Here is a 19,275-nt window from a genome sequence, read left to right as displayed (position 1 = left end):
CTGTATGCTCAAGTAGTGGGGCTCAGAGCAGGGCCCTGGAGCTGGGCTACTCTGGTCCACACCGCTGCTTGCCAAGATCTGTGCACACTTACCAATGGTATGGGCTGGGCCTCTGGATGTTGCTTGTGCTCCTGTGCATCTCTTTTGTGCTCTGGACAGCCCTTTGGCTTGGGCCTGTGTGCCCAATCTGCCAGTGTTTGTGTGGGGCCCTGGCTGGGATGTGCTTGCCACTGCGTCCCTCTGGTCCACAATGCCGCTCAACAGGATCTCCTGATTCACTTTTTCAAAGATGTTTAGGTAGATTTTATAGTCCAGGACTCATTCTCTGCAGCCCTGAGCTTCAATTTCAGCTCTGTCACTGATAAGTGTTCTTGGGCAAACTACTCAACCTTTCTGTTGCTAGTTTATTTTATACAAAATAGTCACAATCATCCCTATATTACAGGGCTTTGGTTAGAATAAGAAGAGTTAGTTCATGAGTACAAATTTTTTCTAGACAAGGCTACACAGGGGACATTTTAGGCTTTGTGGCTTACATGGTCTGTCTCACTCAGCTCTGCCATTATCGTTTAAAGGCAGCCATTGACAATGCATAAATGAATAGGGTGACTGTTCCAATAAAACTTATTTGATATAGTGAGGCACCTTCATTTGCAAGCCCCTGAATTAACACGTGTAGAGCTCTTAACATAGCTCCTGGCACAAAGTGAACTATGAATAAACTGTGGTCTGAGTGATTTTTCCACTAGGCATTTCTGGAAAGAACTGAGCATAGCTTCCAGGTCCCAGCTGTGTGAGGTACCCAAGCACAGGAGAAGCCCAGGAGTTCCCAGTGAGTCACAGACCTTCCCCACCAATCACATGACATTCTAGAGTGCTCTGAGGCTCTGAAACTATTGTGCAGATAAAACAGGTCAATGGACTAATGCCAGCCACGATAAGCATGTGTGTGTGTGTGTGTGTGTGTGTGTGTGTGTGTGCCTGTGTTGGGGAGAGGGAGAGTGAGGGTCATATTAGTATTCTTCATGTAGATTCTTTTGTAGGAAGTATGGAACTGACCATCACATTTGTCACTTAAAATTTACCTGTAACTGGCAAGGAAAACCCATAACCATCAGAAAAGCCCTAATTGAAAGCAATGCCATGAGATAATTGCCATTTCTTGGGTTTCAACTGTTGAACTTCACCCAGGGGTGGAAGTGGGGGGAAGTGTAAGCCTGGCCCATGGTGTCAATTTCACCTCTGGCTCTCTCTTCTCCAAGTTCTAGAACATTGTCTGGGGCCTTTTCCCTTGGGTTTCAGAAGCACTGTCTGCCTATTTTTGTCAGGAATGGGGCTCTGGACTTTTACATGGAGGGACTCAGAAAAATTTCACTAAATGCAAATATGACAATGCTTGAAGGGAGAATAAAAGGGATCTAATAAGACTCATCTTCTTAAAGATACCAAGGCTGTTGGATTATTTTCCTCCAGGGTCTTTACCATCTTCATTTTGCAGGTGAAGAGGCCAAGGCTCACACAAGGATATGCCTGATTTGATGACATTTTAGGGACATTTTAGGCCCAGACAAGAAGCCTATAGCTAGTCCTGCACTGTGACATAGCTTCTTTCTGCCTCTGTGTCATGCTTGAGTTGTACTTTTGTTCCTCTCATTCATCCAATTGACATCTGTGTATACTGCTCAAAGCTAGATCCCCAACCCTCAAATGGCCCTGGCACACAGAGGGTCTCAGCAAATATTTGCTGAACAGGAGAAAGTCATCACAAAGGCAAGCTTGCCCAAGCTATGCTACTCATGGAACAAATAGGCCCATCATCCCAGGGGAAGGTTCATACCTATAGTTACTGTGAACTGGGACTACAGAGGAGCTGAAATTTGAAGGGACAGAAAAATATGTGTAGAACTCACAAAAAGACACTGTCTTAACCTGGTTTTTCCCAGCAGCAGATTTTGAACATAAGTAGTTGCTTAGGGGGGGCGGTCAGGGAAGTACTAGTGGGAGATGGGGAGCAACACAGGCACGGGGAGGAAGACAATAGAGTGTGGAGGGACAAGCAGGCTCAATCCTTTGGGGCATCTGAGAGACACAGGAGCTGCCCCACCTGAGTGATGTCACTGCAATAGAACCTGAGACTATAAATTAGAGTACTAATTTCCTATAAATTACCTGGGCCTGAATGATTTGTAAAGGAAAAGCTTATTTTGACCTATAGATTTAGAGGTTGGAAAGTTCGTGATTGCATCTGATAGGGCCTGATGCTGCTTCAACTCATGACAGAAAACAGGAATGTAAGCAAGCATGTGCAACAATAACTTAAAAACCCCACATAAATATATATCATATATATAAAACATATATGGAGTATTGATTTGCTGACTCCTTACTCATCAGGGGTAAGAGTTGGTCTCAGGGTTTTAGCTTCTCAAGGTCTCAGGGTGTTACCAGCCTGTATGGAGCAGAGCCACTGTGACCCCAGCCTGCCTGGGGAAGTAGCTGTGGACACTGCAAAAATGCAACCCTTAATAATGTTCCCTTCCTTTTTTAATAAGTTAAGTTCAAAGCAGGTGAGCATGTAATGATAAATGGCAAAGATGGGATGGAGTTCTGCTGAAAAGCAGCTGTCTGCCTACCTGCCACCTTGTCCAAGTGGAGGGCAGGGAGGGTGCAATTGGCGCTTGGAGCAGTCTTTGCAACAGAAGCTCTGTACATTTTTCTAGGATATTATTACACTGGTATACTCCATTACAATATTCTTGCTTCTTCTGTTCAGAGCAGTTAACTTTGCCTCATTATTATTTCATTGGGCTGAGCTTTAGTGAAACACAGCCTTTAATTTGTTTATTTAACATTCCATGTCTGCACTTGCTGATAGAGTATAACTGATTAATTAATTAATTGTAGCCTGCCACAGCTCATACTAGATCACGACAATATTTCAGTTCGTAATGAGAGCTGAGGCAGAGGTGAGTTGTGATGCAAATGTGTCACGACTACCATGCCTGAGCCTATAGTAGAAGTGGGAGCAGAATGGGCACCCTCAGTACTGTCCAGCCAAGGTTCTGAGACTACCCAGGACTGACGAAGACAGGAAGTAGATAAGCAGCCTCAGGCATCCAGTATTTAAAATGTTTCTGTTACTCAGTTTAGGCCTTTGCTGAATTTGGTGGTGTGAGCTCTGTGGAGGTTATTAATGGGAAAGCGAGCTTGTCCTGGCCACTCTGGCCTGAGTTTGTGCATCTTGAGTAGAATGGTTAAGTCATTGGCTATTGCTGAGCAAATCAACTTCAGCTTCTTCCTTCTTTTGTAGAAATGGTGCCTCTAGGCATGTTTCTGAGGCTATCCAGGAGCTGCCACCTCATTCAGGCAAAAAGACACTTTAGACTTTGAAGATTGGGAGGTGTGTGCTGGAAACAGGAACAGAGACTATACTTATACATTTCTTAGTACATCACAGGAAGCTCTGAGAAAGAAGCACAAAGCCATTGGAGCTATAAGGATCATATGACCAGGTCATAGCTAAACTCTGTGACTGGCTGAATGATTAGTAACTCTCAACATTAGTTTTTCTACCCAGAGAAACAGGAACAATTATTCTGGACTCTGCCTGTAGCACAGAAGATACATAGTGAAGTTTGAAAATATAGCAATAGTGATGGTTAGTGTTCCTAGAGTGAGAAAAATGTTTAGGAAGCAGTTATCCCTTGCCTCTTCCATGCAGAATATTCTTGCCCAAAAGAGCCATTTAACCATGAAGGACCTACTATGAGCCAGGTACTGATCTGGGCCCCAGCATACAGCCCTGAGTGTTTCCATTCCTGCCTTAAAAGAACTTGCTTTCCCTATGCCCTATTATAAATTTGAGCCAGCAGATGCTGGTGCACAGAGGAGCAAAAGATCCATCATGGGGCCACAGCAAAGACTCCATCAGGAACTGACATTAAAGGATGAGTAGAGATTTTCTAGAAAACAAGCAAGGGGAAGGACAGACTTGAAAGAGCAAAGTCTAAAGGATAAGGGCAGGGAGGAAGTGTGCTGCGCAGTAGTGATGGTGAACCTATGGCATGTGTTCCGCAGAGCTATTTGTTACCACTGAAAGCTCTAAAAGGTTTGCCCTTACTGTACTAGGGCGTCTCTCCTAGGCTTGGGAAAAATGGAAGGCCTTGTGAAATTATGTTTAGTGATCCTGTAATTACCTTTACCCTAGGAAGGAGGATAATACTGAAATGAGACAGAGTTTTCCAGGGCATGGGTTTCTCCTTGGCCCCAGCCCCAGCTGCTCAGCATGTCCTATCTGGTTAGGACATACCATGCCAGCTTTAGATGAGAGCCAAGCCCTGTAGGGACTTTGGCTTCTCCCAGTGGCCTGGGTTGTTTCTGGGCACAGTGCTTGGCACAAGGTCATTCTATAGTAGGTATTTATTGAATAATGGATCAAATAAATGAGTAAATTATCTTCAGATTTTGGTTTTGTCTCATTCTATAAAAGGGGCTGTGGGAAAGTAGATGTACTCTTCTAAGTCTGAAATTTATTAGCCATTAAATTAAATATATACTACAGAGGGTTGTGTGAAGATTAAATGAAATGGGGCCGCACCCAGGTTCCTGGTAGCAGTAGGTACTAAGTTCAGCATCCCAAAGTTAGGTTCATGCTGTGATGAGCAAAGCCCTTTACACTACTTCTATATTCATCAGTCCACTGATGCCTTGTCATTTTTAGCCCTCCTGAAAAGGGAGGGATGCAGCTACAAACAGGCATATTTGCCTGGAAACATACACTTTATCTGTTGTCAGTTGCTGCCCTCACAGAATAGTGACAGTGATCTTTTATTTAGAGAATTCCATGGGCAGGACGGAAGTCCTTTCCTACTTGGGAGGATCCTAGAAAGTAAGAACAAAGTTTACTTCCAGTGTGCAGGGCAGCAGGAGGAGGAAAATTGAGAGGGATTAATTGTAATTATCTGTTGAATCTCTGATATTTGACCTAAGAATATTTTTTTGTTTAAACAATAGTGTTTAGCAATGCTCAGCTAGGCATAAAACTTCCATATGCTCCTTAGGTTGGCAGTGGGCAGAGCTTGGAGGGCATGAGGAGGACACAGACCCTTGGACTCACAAATGTGTTTACTTTGCTGTTACCTTGAATGGTATCCCTTGTAGAAGCATCAGCAATGATTCAAGGTCCAACAATTTATCTTCTGCTTTTTAATTGAAGAGACAGGTGGCATTTCTTGTGATGCAGTTTTAGTTAGGAACCTGAGTAAGAAAATAAAGGGTTTTTAAAAAGTTAATTTAAAAAATCATGGTAGTTTTGAGGGAGTGATAGTTAATTTGTTTTGGGGCTGCAATACTAAGATGAAATAGTAAAAAGAGAATACTTGTTGAATAGAGTCAACTCCAAGTGTCCCATTGTTTTCAAAGCAGCAAAGATTTGAATATGGCCCATGGTGGGAAGGATATTATGGGTGGAACACAGGTGGTAGAGGTAGGGAGGTAGAGGACAGCTGTAATTGAAATTTTCCTTTTGAGCCCAAGATCAACTGAGAGACCCATGATAGACACAGTACAGACACCACTGGCTATGGAATGGCTGACATAGGCATTCTTGGAAGCAGCCTGAGGATTCATAGAAAGGAAGTAAGTCACATGTAAAGACAAAATGAGATTGCTCTTGCATTAGAAGCCATGGCTGACCATGGGAGCTGGTGGGGAAACAGACTCACTTAGGGTAAACTGGATAGACTATCTCTGGTCCCAGTTTCTGCTTTGTCATTCAGTGGCTATGTGGCCCTGACCTAGTTGCCTTCTCTTCTGAGAACATCAGTGTCCCACTTTGCAACCTGAATCTCATGTCTGATTAAAGGGAAGAAATGTGAAAATGAATACAGAGAGATGGATTCTGGTTTAATAAATGCTCTTCCCCTCCCTAACTTCTTCTGAACTTCTATAAAATCAACTCCACATGGCCAAAAGCCTTGGGTTATAAGGTTAGGAAAGCCCTGGAACCCTCAAAAAAATTGCTGGGCGTGACTGGCCTACCCTCTCATCTTTTGTCCAAATTGCTGACTAGGAGTCTGCATCAGAAGGATGACAGCATGAGACACTGTGACCACAGCTGTACCCACACTGCCATGCCAGGAAAATGAGCCAGATGGGCTTGTCTTCCTCTAATCTTTAAACAGAGACCTGACATGCTGCCATAGAGTGAGGGACACACTGCAGCTGCTCCTATTGCAAAAATATTCCTATGAATGATGAGGGATCTTCTGCAGAAACACGTTGTGGTAGGCAGGATAATGGTCCCTCAAAATAGCCACATCATCATCTTTGGACCTGTGAATAGAATACCTCACATGGCAACGGAGAAGTCAAATTGCAATAACACTGGTGCTGCTAGTCAGCTGTCCCTAAGAAAAAGAGATTATCCTGGATTATCTGTGTGGGCCCCTTGCAATTACAGGAAGACAAAACAGAAAGATGGCAGCATTAGCACTTGGCCCAATGTTGCTGGCCTTGAAAATGGAGGAAGGGGCAGTGAGCCAAGGAATGTGGGTGGCCTTGAAGCCAGAAAAGTACTGGAACTGTTTCTTCTTGGAGTTTCCAAAGAAGCACAGCACTGCTGCCATCTTAATTTTTGCTCAGATGTATAGACATAAAATTTATAGAGCCATTAAAATGAAGAATTTGTGTTTGAAGCAGCCAAGTTTTGGTTATTTGTTATTATAGCATTAGGAAGCCAGTGCACTTACCCTCCACCCTAATTCTCCATCTTGAATTCTGATAGGCCCTTTTAGTTACAATTCACTTATTCAATCATTCTACCATTCACCCATACCTACATATATTTATTCACATGTCCTGTGCCTTTTGTTCCTAACTACAAGTAGAAGTTAACGCTAGAAATATTTCACCAGAGTTAAATTGGAGAAGTATCAAGGTCCTGAGTTCAGTCCCCAGTTTAAAAAAAAAAAAATTGGAGGAGTAAAGGACTTAGCCATCAACAGATACAGTGGAATTACTTAGTAAGTGTTAAGTACCTCTATTTGCATTGTTCTTGGCGTACCATTGTTCCTTTCTGGGTATGATGTTGGCAGATATCCTTTAGGCGTAAGGCTTGTGTAAGGCAAGATTTGGACAGTGGCACCCCAAAACCTCACTCAGTAACTTATACTTCTGTTTCCCTGGCCACCCCATCTGCAAGGCAGGCTAGTAGACATAGTCACTTAGCCAAACTCATGGAAGTCCCTGGATAAAATTAGGGCTCTGTTATTAGGGAGAAAGGAGAAGGGAGAAGGGATTTTAGTGGGAAATAACCCATGATTTGTCAAAGTTTAGGACCTAAGGAAGGACATTAGAGAGAAAAGGAAAACTAATTTAAGAAGTGCTATTACCATACCATGTCTTTTATGTACGCTGTTCTACTTAGCCTAACAATCATCCCACAAGGTCAGTAGTCCTAGCCCCATTATAATTTGATGTAACAGTGAGTCCATATCACAATGATTGGAAGCAGAGGTGAAATGGAACCACTGGATGCTGGATTACTAATCTATACCTCATTTATCCACCACTGGTTTATCCTGAATGGTAGGGAGTGTTGCGGGCGTGAAGATAAAGCTAGAGGATTGACAATCTCTCTTCTTCCTGTGCTTTTTTTCTCCAGTTTAACTACAAAAAGATATATGTAACCCATCCGGGACACAGAAAAGACTGGTTTCTTTTGGCTCTCCACCTCTTCTCTTTCAGTGCTATGGTAACGATGTTGCTTCAGTCCCCACAATGACCTTGTAGCTGGACAATGACACCCAATAGGAAATGACCCATATAGAACAGATGCAAGCAGTGGGCTCTGCTAGAGCAAGTCTTCCAAAAGATAAGCCTCTCCACTTCTAACTTTTCAGAAGCTACATATCCTGCTAAGCCTTATAGCTTCTAGGGGATGCACTAATTGCCTCAGTGCTGCCCTATTTAAACCAATTTCCTTTCATCAGAGAGTTTCTTAGATCACTGGTGTCCATCGGGAACATTTCAAGACAACCATTTGCTTCCTTAGTGATCTATGGACAACTGACCCTATCATCTCTGTGAGCAAATTAGCATGGAAAACCCCTTCTGGTGGTTGTGACACAGGAAAGAGGGTCCTTACTGGGTATTCCATCTATCTGAGCCAAGAGCTGTCATCACTTGCCCTAAGTGAAATTGAGACACATTAATAACCAGATAAACAATGGGCTAACAAATAAAAGTGGTCCTGTAGCTATCATTTGGAAATAATTAGCCAAATAGAACCTGGTTCAATGATTAGCTCAGTATCTGAGGCGATATCTCTCAATTGTGTTTTCATATGTTCAAGGTGACTGATGACAGAGAAAAGCCACTATATATGTCTGGGGTTACAATAGGAGGTACAAGAAAGAACCTGGTTCCTTTTCTAACTCCCTGCACAAAGGACATTTAGGGCCAAAGTGCAAGAATTTTAACTATATCACTCTCATCCAAACAGCAGTTTATCTAAACACAAGTTTGACAAATTTTAAGGGCAAGATTGGAGTTCTGAATTAGCCTCTCTACCCTGCCTGTGTTCTCGGTCATGGGGTGCTCATGATGATTAGATGTTCTGGTTGTGTGTAGTTTGATATAACAGAAATGAGAATTGCCCTCCTAAAACCTAATCGCCCATCCCTTGCTTTATTAGCACCTCCTCCATGAAAACAGTGAGGTGTTCTGTAGTTTCCCCGGCTTTTTCTCCTTTTTCTCCACATGTTTATTTCTCATGCAATTGAATCTGAAAGAAGGGAGTGGGCAAAATAAAGTTGACTTGATTAAGCACTTACTAGAGGCAGGCTTGTGATAAAGTATTTACTACGGTTATCTGATTACTTCCTTAAAGCAATGCCATTTTATCAAATTTACAGATTAAAAATGAAGGCTGGTGGAGATTAACTTGGCTAAGAGCAGTCAATTCTACATCTAGAGCCAGGAATCATCCCAGATCTGCTGAACTTTGAAGAAAGTCTGTGCCATTTTTACTATATAAATGTGTAACCTCCAATAATCCACATTTTTATCCTTATAAGTATTGGAAAAGGGATGTTTCTTATTATGCCCCGAATGCAACATAAAAAGCTACCATGCCTTACAAAATGTCAGATAAATATTAAATTACACTTAATTAAAATTTTATTTGAAAAACCTGTTGCTATATTCCAACATTGAAAACTAGAATTCCATGCATGCAGTATTTAGTGCCTTCCTGTTAAATAAAACATTCAATTAACTGGAACATTAAGTTCCCACACATTTCAGAAAAAAATAAAAAGAATTTTGTCTACAAAAAATGAAAGTAATGTGGTTTGGAGAAAATTCAGATTGTTTGAAGAAATATTTTGGAGGTAATGTGATTAAAGCCAGTGATGGGTGATAATTAACCAGTGGTCTTCATTCTGTTCTAACCCTTCATCTATCTCCAGCTTCCACTGTCTGCTTGGCAGAGCTGGAGGAGGGTGTTTTAGTTGCCCAAGATGACTGCTGATAATGAAAAGCCAACATGTATGTCTGGAACCACAAGAGAAGACACAAGCAAGAGTTTCCCAATGCCTCTTTCTAACTCACTACAAAAAGACTATTTGAGGCCAGAGGGCAAGAACTTTAACAAAAGCACTGAAGATACACTGGAACTAGAAGAAATTTGCTCAAAATGTGTGGTATGGAATCCACAAGTGTTGATGACCATAGCATGTATTCCAGTCCCCTAGTAACTTTCTCTCTTACTCTGGGCTTCCTCTGGGACAAAGAGAAGCCTGGAGTTAATCTGCTGATAAGTGAGAAAGTCTGGTCTGGTGTGTCTGTCATCCTCAGCAGTTTCTTTCTTGCTCAGGAAAGAATGATGCGGGACCAAAGGTATGATGCTGCTTCAGTTTTTCAACTTAAATCCTATGGGCTATTAGTTATTTTGTCCCATTTATGGATAAAGTAACTGAGGGTCTAGAAATGTAAGCCATGTAGCCTACGCAGTGAATGGCAAAGCTATTCAGTAAATCCAGAAGATCATGGTATGACAGAATTAGGGCTTTTATGAGAGGCTACAACAGGCTACAGATCTTGTAGAAAACAAGGTGGACCACCTTGAAAGAACCATGCCTTTGTGGGTGGGATGTACAAAGGATGTCCTGGCTCTGCCTATCACCCCCATCACAACCTCCCCAGTCAAAGGAAGCTATTCCTATCACTCAGCAGAGAACTTCGTATATTTTTTTAAAAAAGAGTTCTTCCCCTCAAACTTTACAGATAAGGAAAAGAGGATTGAATGATTGAATGTCAATAAAATAAATCCCTCAGAAATAAATGAACATTTCATATTGCTCTTCATTTCTGTTTCATCAACTCCAAAATAGTACTTCAAGTGATTAATGTTTTCTTCATTAGCCGTAACTAAGCCCAAACAAAGCCTCTCTCTTTTCTCTAACATGTTTTTGTAAGAGTCTGAGAGCAGTTCACTGCTAAAAGTAACCTTTTGACATCTGCTTGAGGAAGCTTGGGTGGTGCAAAGAGGATAGACTTTGTTACCAGGACGACTGGTGTTCAAATTTTAGTTCTGTGACTTTTTCTGTGACTCAGGAAGAATGAGTCTCCATTCCATGCTCCAACAATATAAATGTGACCCTCCTAGAATCATGGGCATCTGTTCCACTGTTAGTCCCCAACAAACTGTGTCTCTTGGTATTCATATATTTTGAAACTGGGCTGTGTTTGTGGCTTGTCTTATTCAACAGAATGTGATAGAATTTCCAATAACACTAAAGGTGTGAGTCCTTCTGAAGCAGTGATTCTCAATAGGTGCTGATTTTTCACTCCAAGGGGGCATAATATCAATATCAAGAGGCATTTTTCTTGATCCCAACATGGGGAGGGCTACTGACATCTAGTGAGTGGAGGTTAGAGATGTGGTTAAGTCATGCTCAATGCATGAGATGCCCCAGCCCTTCCAACAAATAAGGTAATCATTCAGTCCCAAATGTCAGTAATGCTGAAAGGAGAAACAGTATTTAAAATGCTGGAACCTGATCCCAAGTCTCCATGTAAGAGGACCAGTTATCTCGCTGGAGAGATCAGGTGCAGAAGCTCCCTGGGAGTGACAAAGCCACAGTGAGAATAAACTCTGGGACTCCTTAGAAAGGACCAGAGAAGCCCAGCTTTCCCATTGTCCCAGCTAAATCCAGCCCGCAGCTGCTGCATCAGCTAAAAGCAACTAAAACATGACCACCATCAGCTTAGCCCAGCTCAGGTTTCAGTAACAGGAACAAATTACAATTTTTACTTCTGTTATTTTAGATTACTAAGTTTTGGAACATTTTGGTATAAATCAGCATATACCTGAACAATAGTTCATGTAAAATAATCTATACCCTCTCAATAAGCCTTAGGTTTTTTTTCTGCAGAGAACACTAGGATGCATCACCCAGCTCCCCTTGTCAGGGGTGAGGCTGCCATTGTCAGCTGCTGTTGGCATTAGTGACTGACAACTCATAGATAAGTGCCTTGCTGAGATTTGGCTTCAGCTGATGAGTGTTGCCTCACCCGTACTGATAATCCATTCTTACTGAATGACTGTTCCATGTGATTACAAAGAAAAAAGGCCTTGGCCTGAGAACTCGGACTGCTCATCCCGGCTTTAGAGATCTCTAGGACCAAGGCTGAGACTGCAACTCTGAACTGTGTTCTTCTGCCAGTTACAGCATAGAAAGCACCCCCACCCCAAGAATCTCCTGCACACAAATCCTGGTCTCAGAATCCATCTGCAGGAAACCTGGCTTGAAGTACCTTGCTTCCTCAGTGTTTCCCATCTGGAAGGTTTTGCCTTGGTGTAGTTAGACCAAGTGTACCAGCCGTGGGTGCTGAATGAAGCCTCAGTCCCTTATCCATCAACTGGCACTTGGTTTCCTCTTTGTTAAGTATTAGTCATCTTGACAATAAAGAAAGTAGCAAAATCCTTGCCCTGAACCCAGAAAGAGACAGAAAAGTTTAACTACAACTCTGGGAATCTTATAAATAGGAACAAAACAAAACAATACAATACATAAATAGAAAACATGGAGGCATATTAATCTTCGCCAGAAATGTGAAAAGCACAAATTAAATCTACCTTAAGATGCAATTTTACACTGGATAAATTAGCAGCACGAAGTAAAAATAAATTTTAATCCATTGTTGGTGATATTATGGTGAACATTGGGCCCTTTAATCTTTGGATTTAAATAGAAATTTCTCAACACTAGGAGAAAACAATATGGTAAAACACAGTGGATGCTAAAATTCCCTTTGGCCCCTTAGGGATATTATGAGATTCCACATGAATAAGTTTGTTTAAAAGAGGATTTGGGATTTACGTTCTGATCTTTTAAATTTTACTAGGTTGAAATACGTATATGTAATGTACATAAATATGAGGCAGATAACATGAAGCTGGAGCACAGAATAAGACTGAGAGCTATGCATTTTAGGAGAAAATATTTTATTTTTTTGAGACAGTCTCACTATGGAGCTGGCCTCAAACTCACTATGTTTCTCTTGCCTCAGCTTCCTAAGGGCAAGGATTACAGGCGTGAACCACCATGCCCATCTCTGTAGGAGAAAATATGAGTGGAATTGAGCATACTGTTGTGGTACTGCTCAAAGCTTGGTCTCTGATGATTAATATTCAAGCACCTGGGGAATTATTAAAAGGGCAAAATCCAGGTGTGGTGGCTCACACCTGTAATCCTAGCACTAGGGAGGCTGAGGCCGTGGGATCGCCCCAAGTTCAAGGGCAGCCTGGCATAGTGAGTTGAAGACCAGTCTAAAATATATAGCAAGACCCTGTCTTAAAAGTGCAATTCTGAGCCTGACTCCAACTCTTAAGAAGCAGAATGTATATATGAGTTGGTCCTGGGGAACCTACATTTGAAGTAATTTCTCCAGGTGTCCTTGTGACTCCAAGTATGGTCACCCTGTATTAAAATCCATCTTTTATGTGGTTTTAAGAGAGATAGAATTAGGATGGAAATATCTTTTCAAATTATTTTGTTACTATGTTTTAGAGTGGTTAAAAGAAAAAAATTATAATTTTCCCTGAATGCTCCAGAAAAAAGTCATTTTAATTATGGGTGTCTTAATAGTCCCCCATTATGGTGCACAGCTTAACCTCATCCATGTGGATAGGTTAAGTATCAAGAGAATGAAAAAAAAAAAAACGTTTCACTAAGAAATGAACATTCTTATCACTATTAATCTTCCTGGAAATAGATATTTATGATGTATTTAAGAATTGTCTAATAGCTCTAAGTCCCCTTGGTTCTGCACCTAACACAATTCTGCTTCCTGACTTGAGATTGTGATGCCTAATGGGTGATTGAAGCTTCATCACTGGGCTTAGTAAGAGCTGTTCAGATGGATGAAGAAGGGGTATAAAAATCCCAAAGCTTAAAAATATGGTCCCCTTAATGTATAGATATGGGCATGCAGTAATACAAATGCCACTCCAAAGTGGAACTGGGAAGCCAGGTGGAAACATTAGCTTTTGATCAGTCCAGGTCACCCCTGCCTTGCCTTGTAGAGCCATGAACACAAATGAAGTAGCAACATTACAAGTAATGCTTATCCCCATTGCAAGAATTTATCCCAATGACTCAGTGCCTTTGGACAGATTTGACCCTTAGCTTACTCATCCCTGTTTTGGGTAGTGGGTGAGGAATTGTATTTCACACTTATCGTTTTACACAAGGAGACTCTGAAGCCCAGAGGCAATTTACTCCAAGACATACAACAAAACCAGAGCCAGAGTCTAGATTCCCAGTGTTCTTTACAGCCTCTAAACACAGAGTAGAAGCAGAAATGGCAATTCACTCCCCAGGCAGAGTAGAGAGGGCTAGTGGGAAGAGGGGAGAAAAGTCTCTGACAGTAGTCAGGGCTAGTCTGCCTTTTGCCTGTCATTTCTGCTTTGTTTGGCTTTAGTGATGGAAGAACCATGAGGCAGAGAGATGTACCTGCCACTTCCCTTAACTCGATGGCCTTGAAGCAAATAACTTCTCTCTGGGTTTCATTTTCTTTAATCGATAAAATGAGAGGCTTGGCTTGATGATCTTGAATTTCCACTTTATTCTCAAATCTAATGATTCTTCCAGAGCATTTCTTCCAGTTCAGCATTTCCTTCCACTGGCTCACAAATTGGCTAAAAATTGCCAGGCCTTGCTTGCAAAGAGGTCAATGTCGTGGCCCACCCGTGTGCTGCCTGTCATATATCCCTGTGTTCACCATGCAGACTCACTTCTACCCCTGCTCTGGAGCATCCCAGGGACATCAGTGACCTTATCGTTTCTTGGGCCCAGAGCTGATTACCATAATAAAAGCACTCACCTGCTCCCAAAGCCTTTCTGTGTTTGGCTCTGAACTGCTGAGCTGGGCATTTTACCAATTCAGTGGTCTTGCTTATAGATTTATCTATCCCTTTAGAATCTCCACTACTTCAGAGTAAGCATTTTTATAACAAGTCAGACCCTGGTTTTGGCATAGGCATGGGAAAGCACGGTGAGATCCTCCCTTGAATGTATTCCAGGTAAAGACTAGTGTAGTCATCCACTGGTGCTTTTTTTTTTTTGCTAAGGATTCAACATATTCCCCCTCCATTATAGTTCTTTTTTCTTTCGCTTCTAGAAAATGTTGTGTAGAAAACAGTGCACAAGACTGAGCCTGGAAGCCTGGGTTCAAATCCCAGAGGCAACAAAAGTTTGATATATGATTTTAAACAAGGACTACAACCTGTCTCCCAGACTTTCAACTAAAGAATAGAGAAAATAGCCTCTACCAAGTCTTCTGTAGTCTGTAGCAACAGTTCTGGATTCTGCTTATACATGGGAACAACCTGGGAAATAAAAGAAATCCAGATTTCAGAGCACCTCCCTGAATTCATTCGGGGTCTACTGGGAGTACGCGGGAGGGTGCCAGGCACTGAATGTGAACAGACGTTCCCAGTTCCCAGGTGATTTTAATGAACCACTGGCCCACGGCCACAAGTTTTAATAACCTAATGATATCATCAATATAAATGCACCTTGAAAAATAGCTATGTGCTGTACTATTTATGATTTCTATTTACAAAAAATATATCAAAATTCTTCACGAATGTAACTCAGGTGGAATAGAATAAGTGAGTAAAATGAAACAGCCTATCTTTCAGCATATTTGGTTCTTCACTGCTTCTCTTGGGGTATGCAACCTTTCTAGATGGGAATTAGGGTCAGGTTACAGCCATGTCACAGTTGTCAGGGCCTAGGTTAAATGTGCTACCAATCAGCTCAATTCTATAGGGATAAGGGATAATTCTGGAGGATAAGGCTTTTTAAAGTTTTTAAAGTGAATCTTCATTTTATGGAAGATCCCATATCAAGAAGGGGAAATAAGGGGACCAGCCATTAAAGTCAAAGGCTTTTTGCATTAGATCTTGGGTACTTCCTGATCTACCAGATAAATCTTAAAATCCCATCATCTTAAGTCATAGATGACAAGCCAATAATGCTAATGATGGCAGTGATAGCACATTACCATCTTTCATGATGTCAGTCCTTCAAGATGTTTCACATCTTCTGATATTAGAGAGTCATACAATTGAAATTGCAACCCTACGTGGACACTGCAAAGCTGTCCTCACTGTATAGGTGAACAGAATTTCAAAAGGTTTAGTAGGAGGGGAATGAAGGATATAAACTCATGGAAGGTAAGCCCTCAGGCTGTCCCTTTATTACTCACACAGACTGAGGGAAAGGTTGCCTCAGAGGCTGTTCAGGATCCCATCAGGAGGAACATAAATTTACCAAGTGACTTAGCAATTCTACCTAAGAGAATTGAAAAGATATGTCTATACAAAGGCTTGTACATGAAAATTCATAGCAGCATGATTCATTATAGCCATAAAATGTAAACCCCACAAATATCCTTCAATAGATGCATAAATTAAATGGGGTATATCCATTCAATGGACTATTATTTGGCCATATAAAGGAATGAAGTACTGATGCATACTACAACATGGATAAATCTCATAAAACCTTATGCTAAGTGAAAGGAGCCAGATGTAGAAGATTATGTCATAGATCATGGCATTTATACAAAATGGCAAATCTATAGAAACATAAACAGATCTATAGAGACAAAAGGCAAATCTGTGAAAACAGAAAATGATCAATGGCTGCCTGGGAATGGGAGGTGTGGACAAGAGTTCATTACAAACAAGTACAAGATCTGCAAGTGATAAAAATGTTCCAAGATGAATTATGGTTATGATTGTTCTTTTTTTTTTTTCAGGAGCCCATCAAGGGTGTAACAGCAAGTACACTATGACCATGATTCAGACTTTGACATCTTCTTTTCTCACCAGCGCTGTTTGGGTGAACATCCAGGAGAGATGTAGGTCATGGGAATTACACCTGAAATCAGATTAAAGAAACTGAAGTGCAAACCAAATGTCTTAATTACTTGCTCCTTGCTGGCACAAAATACCTGGTACCTACCAATTAAAAGAGGATAAATTTATTTTAGCTCACAGTTTGTAGAGGGTTCAGTCCATAATTGGCTGGCTCCAAAGAAGTACAGCATGGCAGAGGGGCATGACAGAGAAGAAACAGTCCATGACAGGGCAGGCAGGAGGCATAAAGCAGCTAGCCTTCCTTCCTTCTTTTACTTTGTATTGTATCCAGATTACAAGTCTATTGGTTGGTGCCACCCACACCCAAGTTGGGGCTTCACATTGCAGTAATCCCATTGCCCACAACCACCATGCATCACATACCTATGATGCAGCCACTTCCCAAAGCCTCACCTATGAGCCCATTAGGCTTTTGAGGGACATACAGAGATAAGACTTAATAACCAAATTCTACCGCAAAAATTTATATGAAGGAAACTTCCTGGGGAGAAAAGCATCCATGTCAACCACTAGGGACTCCATGTTCCGTACTGAGTGTCTGCAACATGGTTGGTCATCATAGTCTGGGTATGGAGTAAGAACACAATGAGGCCTGTGAGTCAAAGTAGTTACTACTGGAGACACCCTTTATGCTCATATACACCAGAGTCAGTGATGCGTGACCAGAATGTTGCAGGAAAATTACCATCAAGTCTGTTCCCATCTTTTTCTTATTACCACACAAGAGTCACACAACTCCTTTTCTGTTTGAGCAGCATTTCTCCAACCAGGAGTCTGTGCAATGGTTCTTTATTTTTATGGACAATTACATGACAGATCTGTCTTCTTGAAATTTCTCACCCATTCTCCTGAGAGTAAAGTGTGACACCTAACAGCTCAGGCTCCTGTTAGCTCTCAGAGGCCCTTTGTGGATCTGGAGGTTGTGCACCACCCCTGTGGACTGACACAGATTGGAGAGAGGCATTAGTTTGAACCTCATAGGATTCATGTTCTCTTAAACACAAGTTTAAAAAACAGCTGTCTTCTTTCAAAATTAGTTTAGTACCAGAATGCACCTAGTATTCACTCTTCACATGAAACTAAAATCCCTCGATTCTTCCTCATGGTAATAGGTACAGACACTGGGTAAACCTGTTTATCAGTATGCTCCAGATGTCTTGACAACAGTGCTGGGAAAATAGTATTTTTTTTCTTTTTATTTAGTTTGTTGGTATAATCTAGGTTCACAGTTCAGTTACATTCATTAATGGGATCCTGTACCTTCACATGAAAGTTCTTGGTTCTCATTTTTTCCCCTTGTCTCTGCCCTCCCTTCACCCCCTCCTTCCCTCCCCATTTACAAACTCTTTGTTTCCATTTTCTCATATTTTTTCTTTTCCCTTATTTCCTTTCCCCTACCCTTCCCACTTTCCCTACACCTTTAGCCCTTTTCTTCCTATTTCACACTCTTAATTTTCCCATTAGGATTTTGTGTACTATTATAGTTTTTCACACCAGAGAAACTATTTGGTATTTACACATGTGTGGCTTATTTATTTCACTTAAGAATATATCCTCAATATGTATCCATTTTCCTATGAATGGAAAATAGTCATCTTCACATATAAGTGTCACATCAATTTTGCTATTCCTCTCCAGCTGCAAGATTTCAGACTGGGATGCTCAATGTTGGTGGAGTTGTGTGGATGTGTCCAAAACCATTAGTGGGTTTGGTTCATCCTTCAGAAGAATCTAATAGTGGGGTTGACTCACAGCTTCACCATTGACCCCAACCTTAGCTCTGTCCATAGCTCCATCATTAATCCTACACTTAGAAAATGATGAACTCCAGTCTTAAGTGAGGTATGGACACCAACCACTTAGCATGGTGACCGGCACATTCTTGTAACCAAGATTATTATTTCATCTTTAGCATCATTCTTCAATTCATCCCAGCTCTCATGCTATTAATTCTGTCATCTGTTTTAATAAAAATCATTTTCTTTTGTTGAATACTTAGTGTGTTCCATGTCAAAATATATCTTTTCTATGTATCAATCAAATGATCTATCCATAAATCATCAAATCCTCCATTAACTTTCTATCCTTTGTCATCTAGCTATTTATTTCTAATACGAGATTTATCTGCATCAATACTATTGACATTTGTAGTAAATTATTGTTAAGGTGGCTGTTCTGTGAATTTTAGGATATAAAGCAATATCCCAGGCCTCTGTCCAATGACTTTGGTATCACCCTACCAAGTTGTGATGATCAAAAATGTCACCAAAAAATGCCAAATGTCCTTTTGAAGAGAAGGAGACAAGAACATTCTTAGCTGAGAATCACTGATCTAATCTATCATCTGTACATTTAAATTTGCTGACTAGATGTAAAAACTTTAAGAAAGCAGAGTAGAAGTTATTCTAATCTTGGAGATGAAGAAACAGGCTGAGAATTTTGGTGACTTATAAGTCACAGGTTGTGTATGTATTAAGAGATAGAACTGGGCTGCAGAACTAGATTTGTCTAATTAAAAAACTGCACGTTTTTTTTCTATGATAAGTAGCCATTTAAAATTAAACAAAATCTTCATTTTATTTTTAATGTCATTATTCCCCTTTATTCACAACAAAATTTACTCATACTTAATTCTGCCTCTTAATTTAAAACATTTCTTTTCCATCTAAAACATATGTAAGTGTATCTATAGCTCATACATTCATTCTAATTCTGATCTCAACTCAAAATTTAACCTTATTTCCAAGCCCAATTGTTAGTCATTCAATTGCTTCCTAAATCTTCTTTCTTTCCTGTTCTCCCAGATGGTGAGAGTGTAG

At 40.9% G+C, this 19,275-nt stretch overlaps 1 long non-coding RNA gene across 1 annotated transcript; it reads right to left on the bottom strand.

Annotated features, from left to right (window-relative positions):
- Nucleotides 1-3,394: 3,394 nt before the first annotated feature.
- On the bottom strand, nt 3,395-16,908 carry LOC104853947. Its single transcript, XR_777935.1, has 3 exons — nt 16,850-16,908; nt 5,140-5,256; nt 3,395-3,463 (listed from the first exon to the last, which is right to left on the bottom strand). It is a non-coding gene; the product is annotated as an uncharacterized LOC104853947 (long non-coding RNA).
- Between the last annotated feature and the right edge of the window lie 2,367 nt (nt 16,909-19,275).

Source organism: Fukomys damarensis, unplaced genomic scaffold (genome assembly GCF_012274545.1).
Source record: "Fukomys damarensis isolate Sample0158 unplaced genomic scaffold, DMR_v1.0_HiC HiC_scaffold_32, whole genome shotgun sequence".
In the NCBI taxonomy this organism is placed as follows: domain Eukaryota; kingdom Metazoa; phylum Chordata; class Mammalia; order Rodentia; family Bathyergidae; genus Fukomys; species Fukomys damarensis.
The sequence above is the reverse complement of the archived record's forward strand: the minus strand, read 5'-3'. Positions and strand labels throughout refer to the sequence as shown.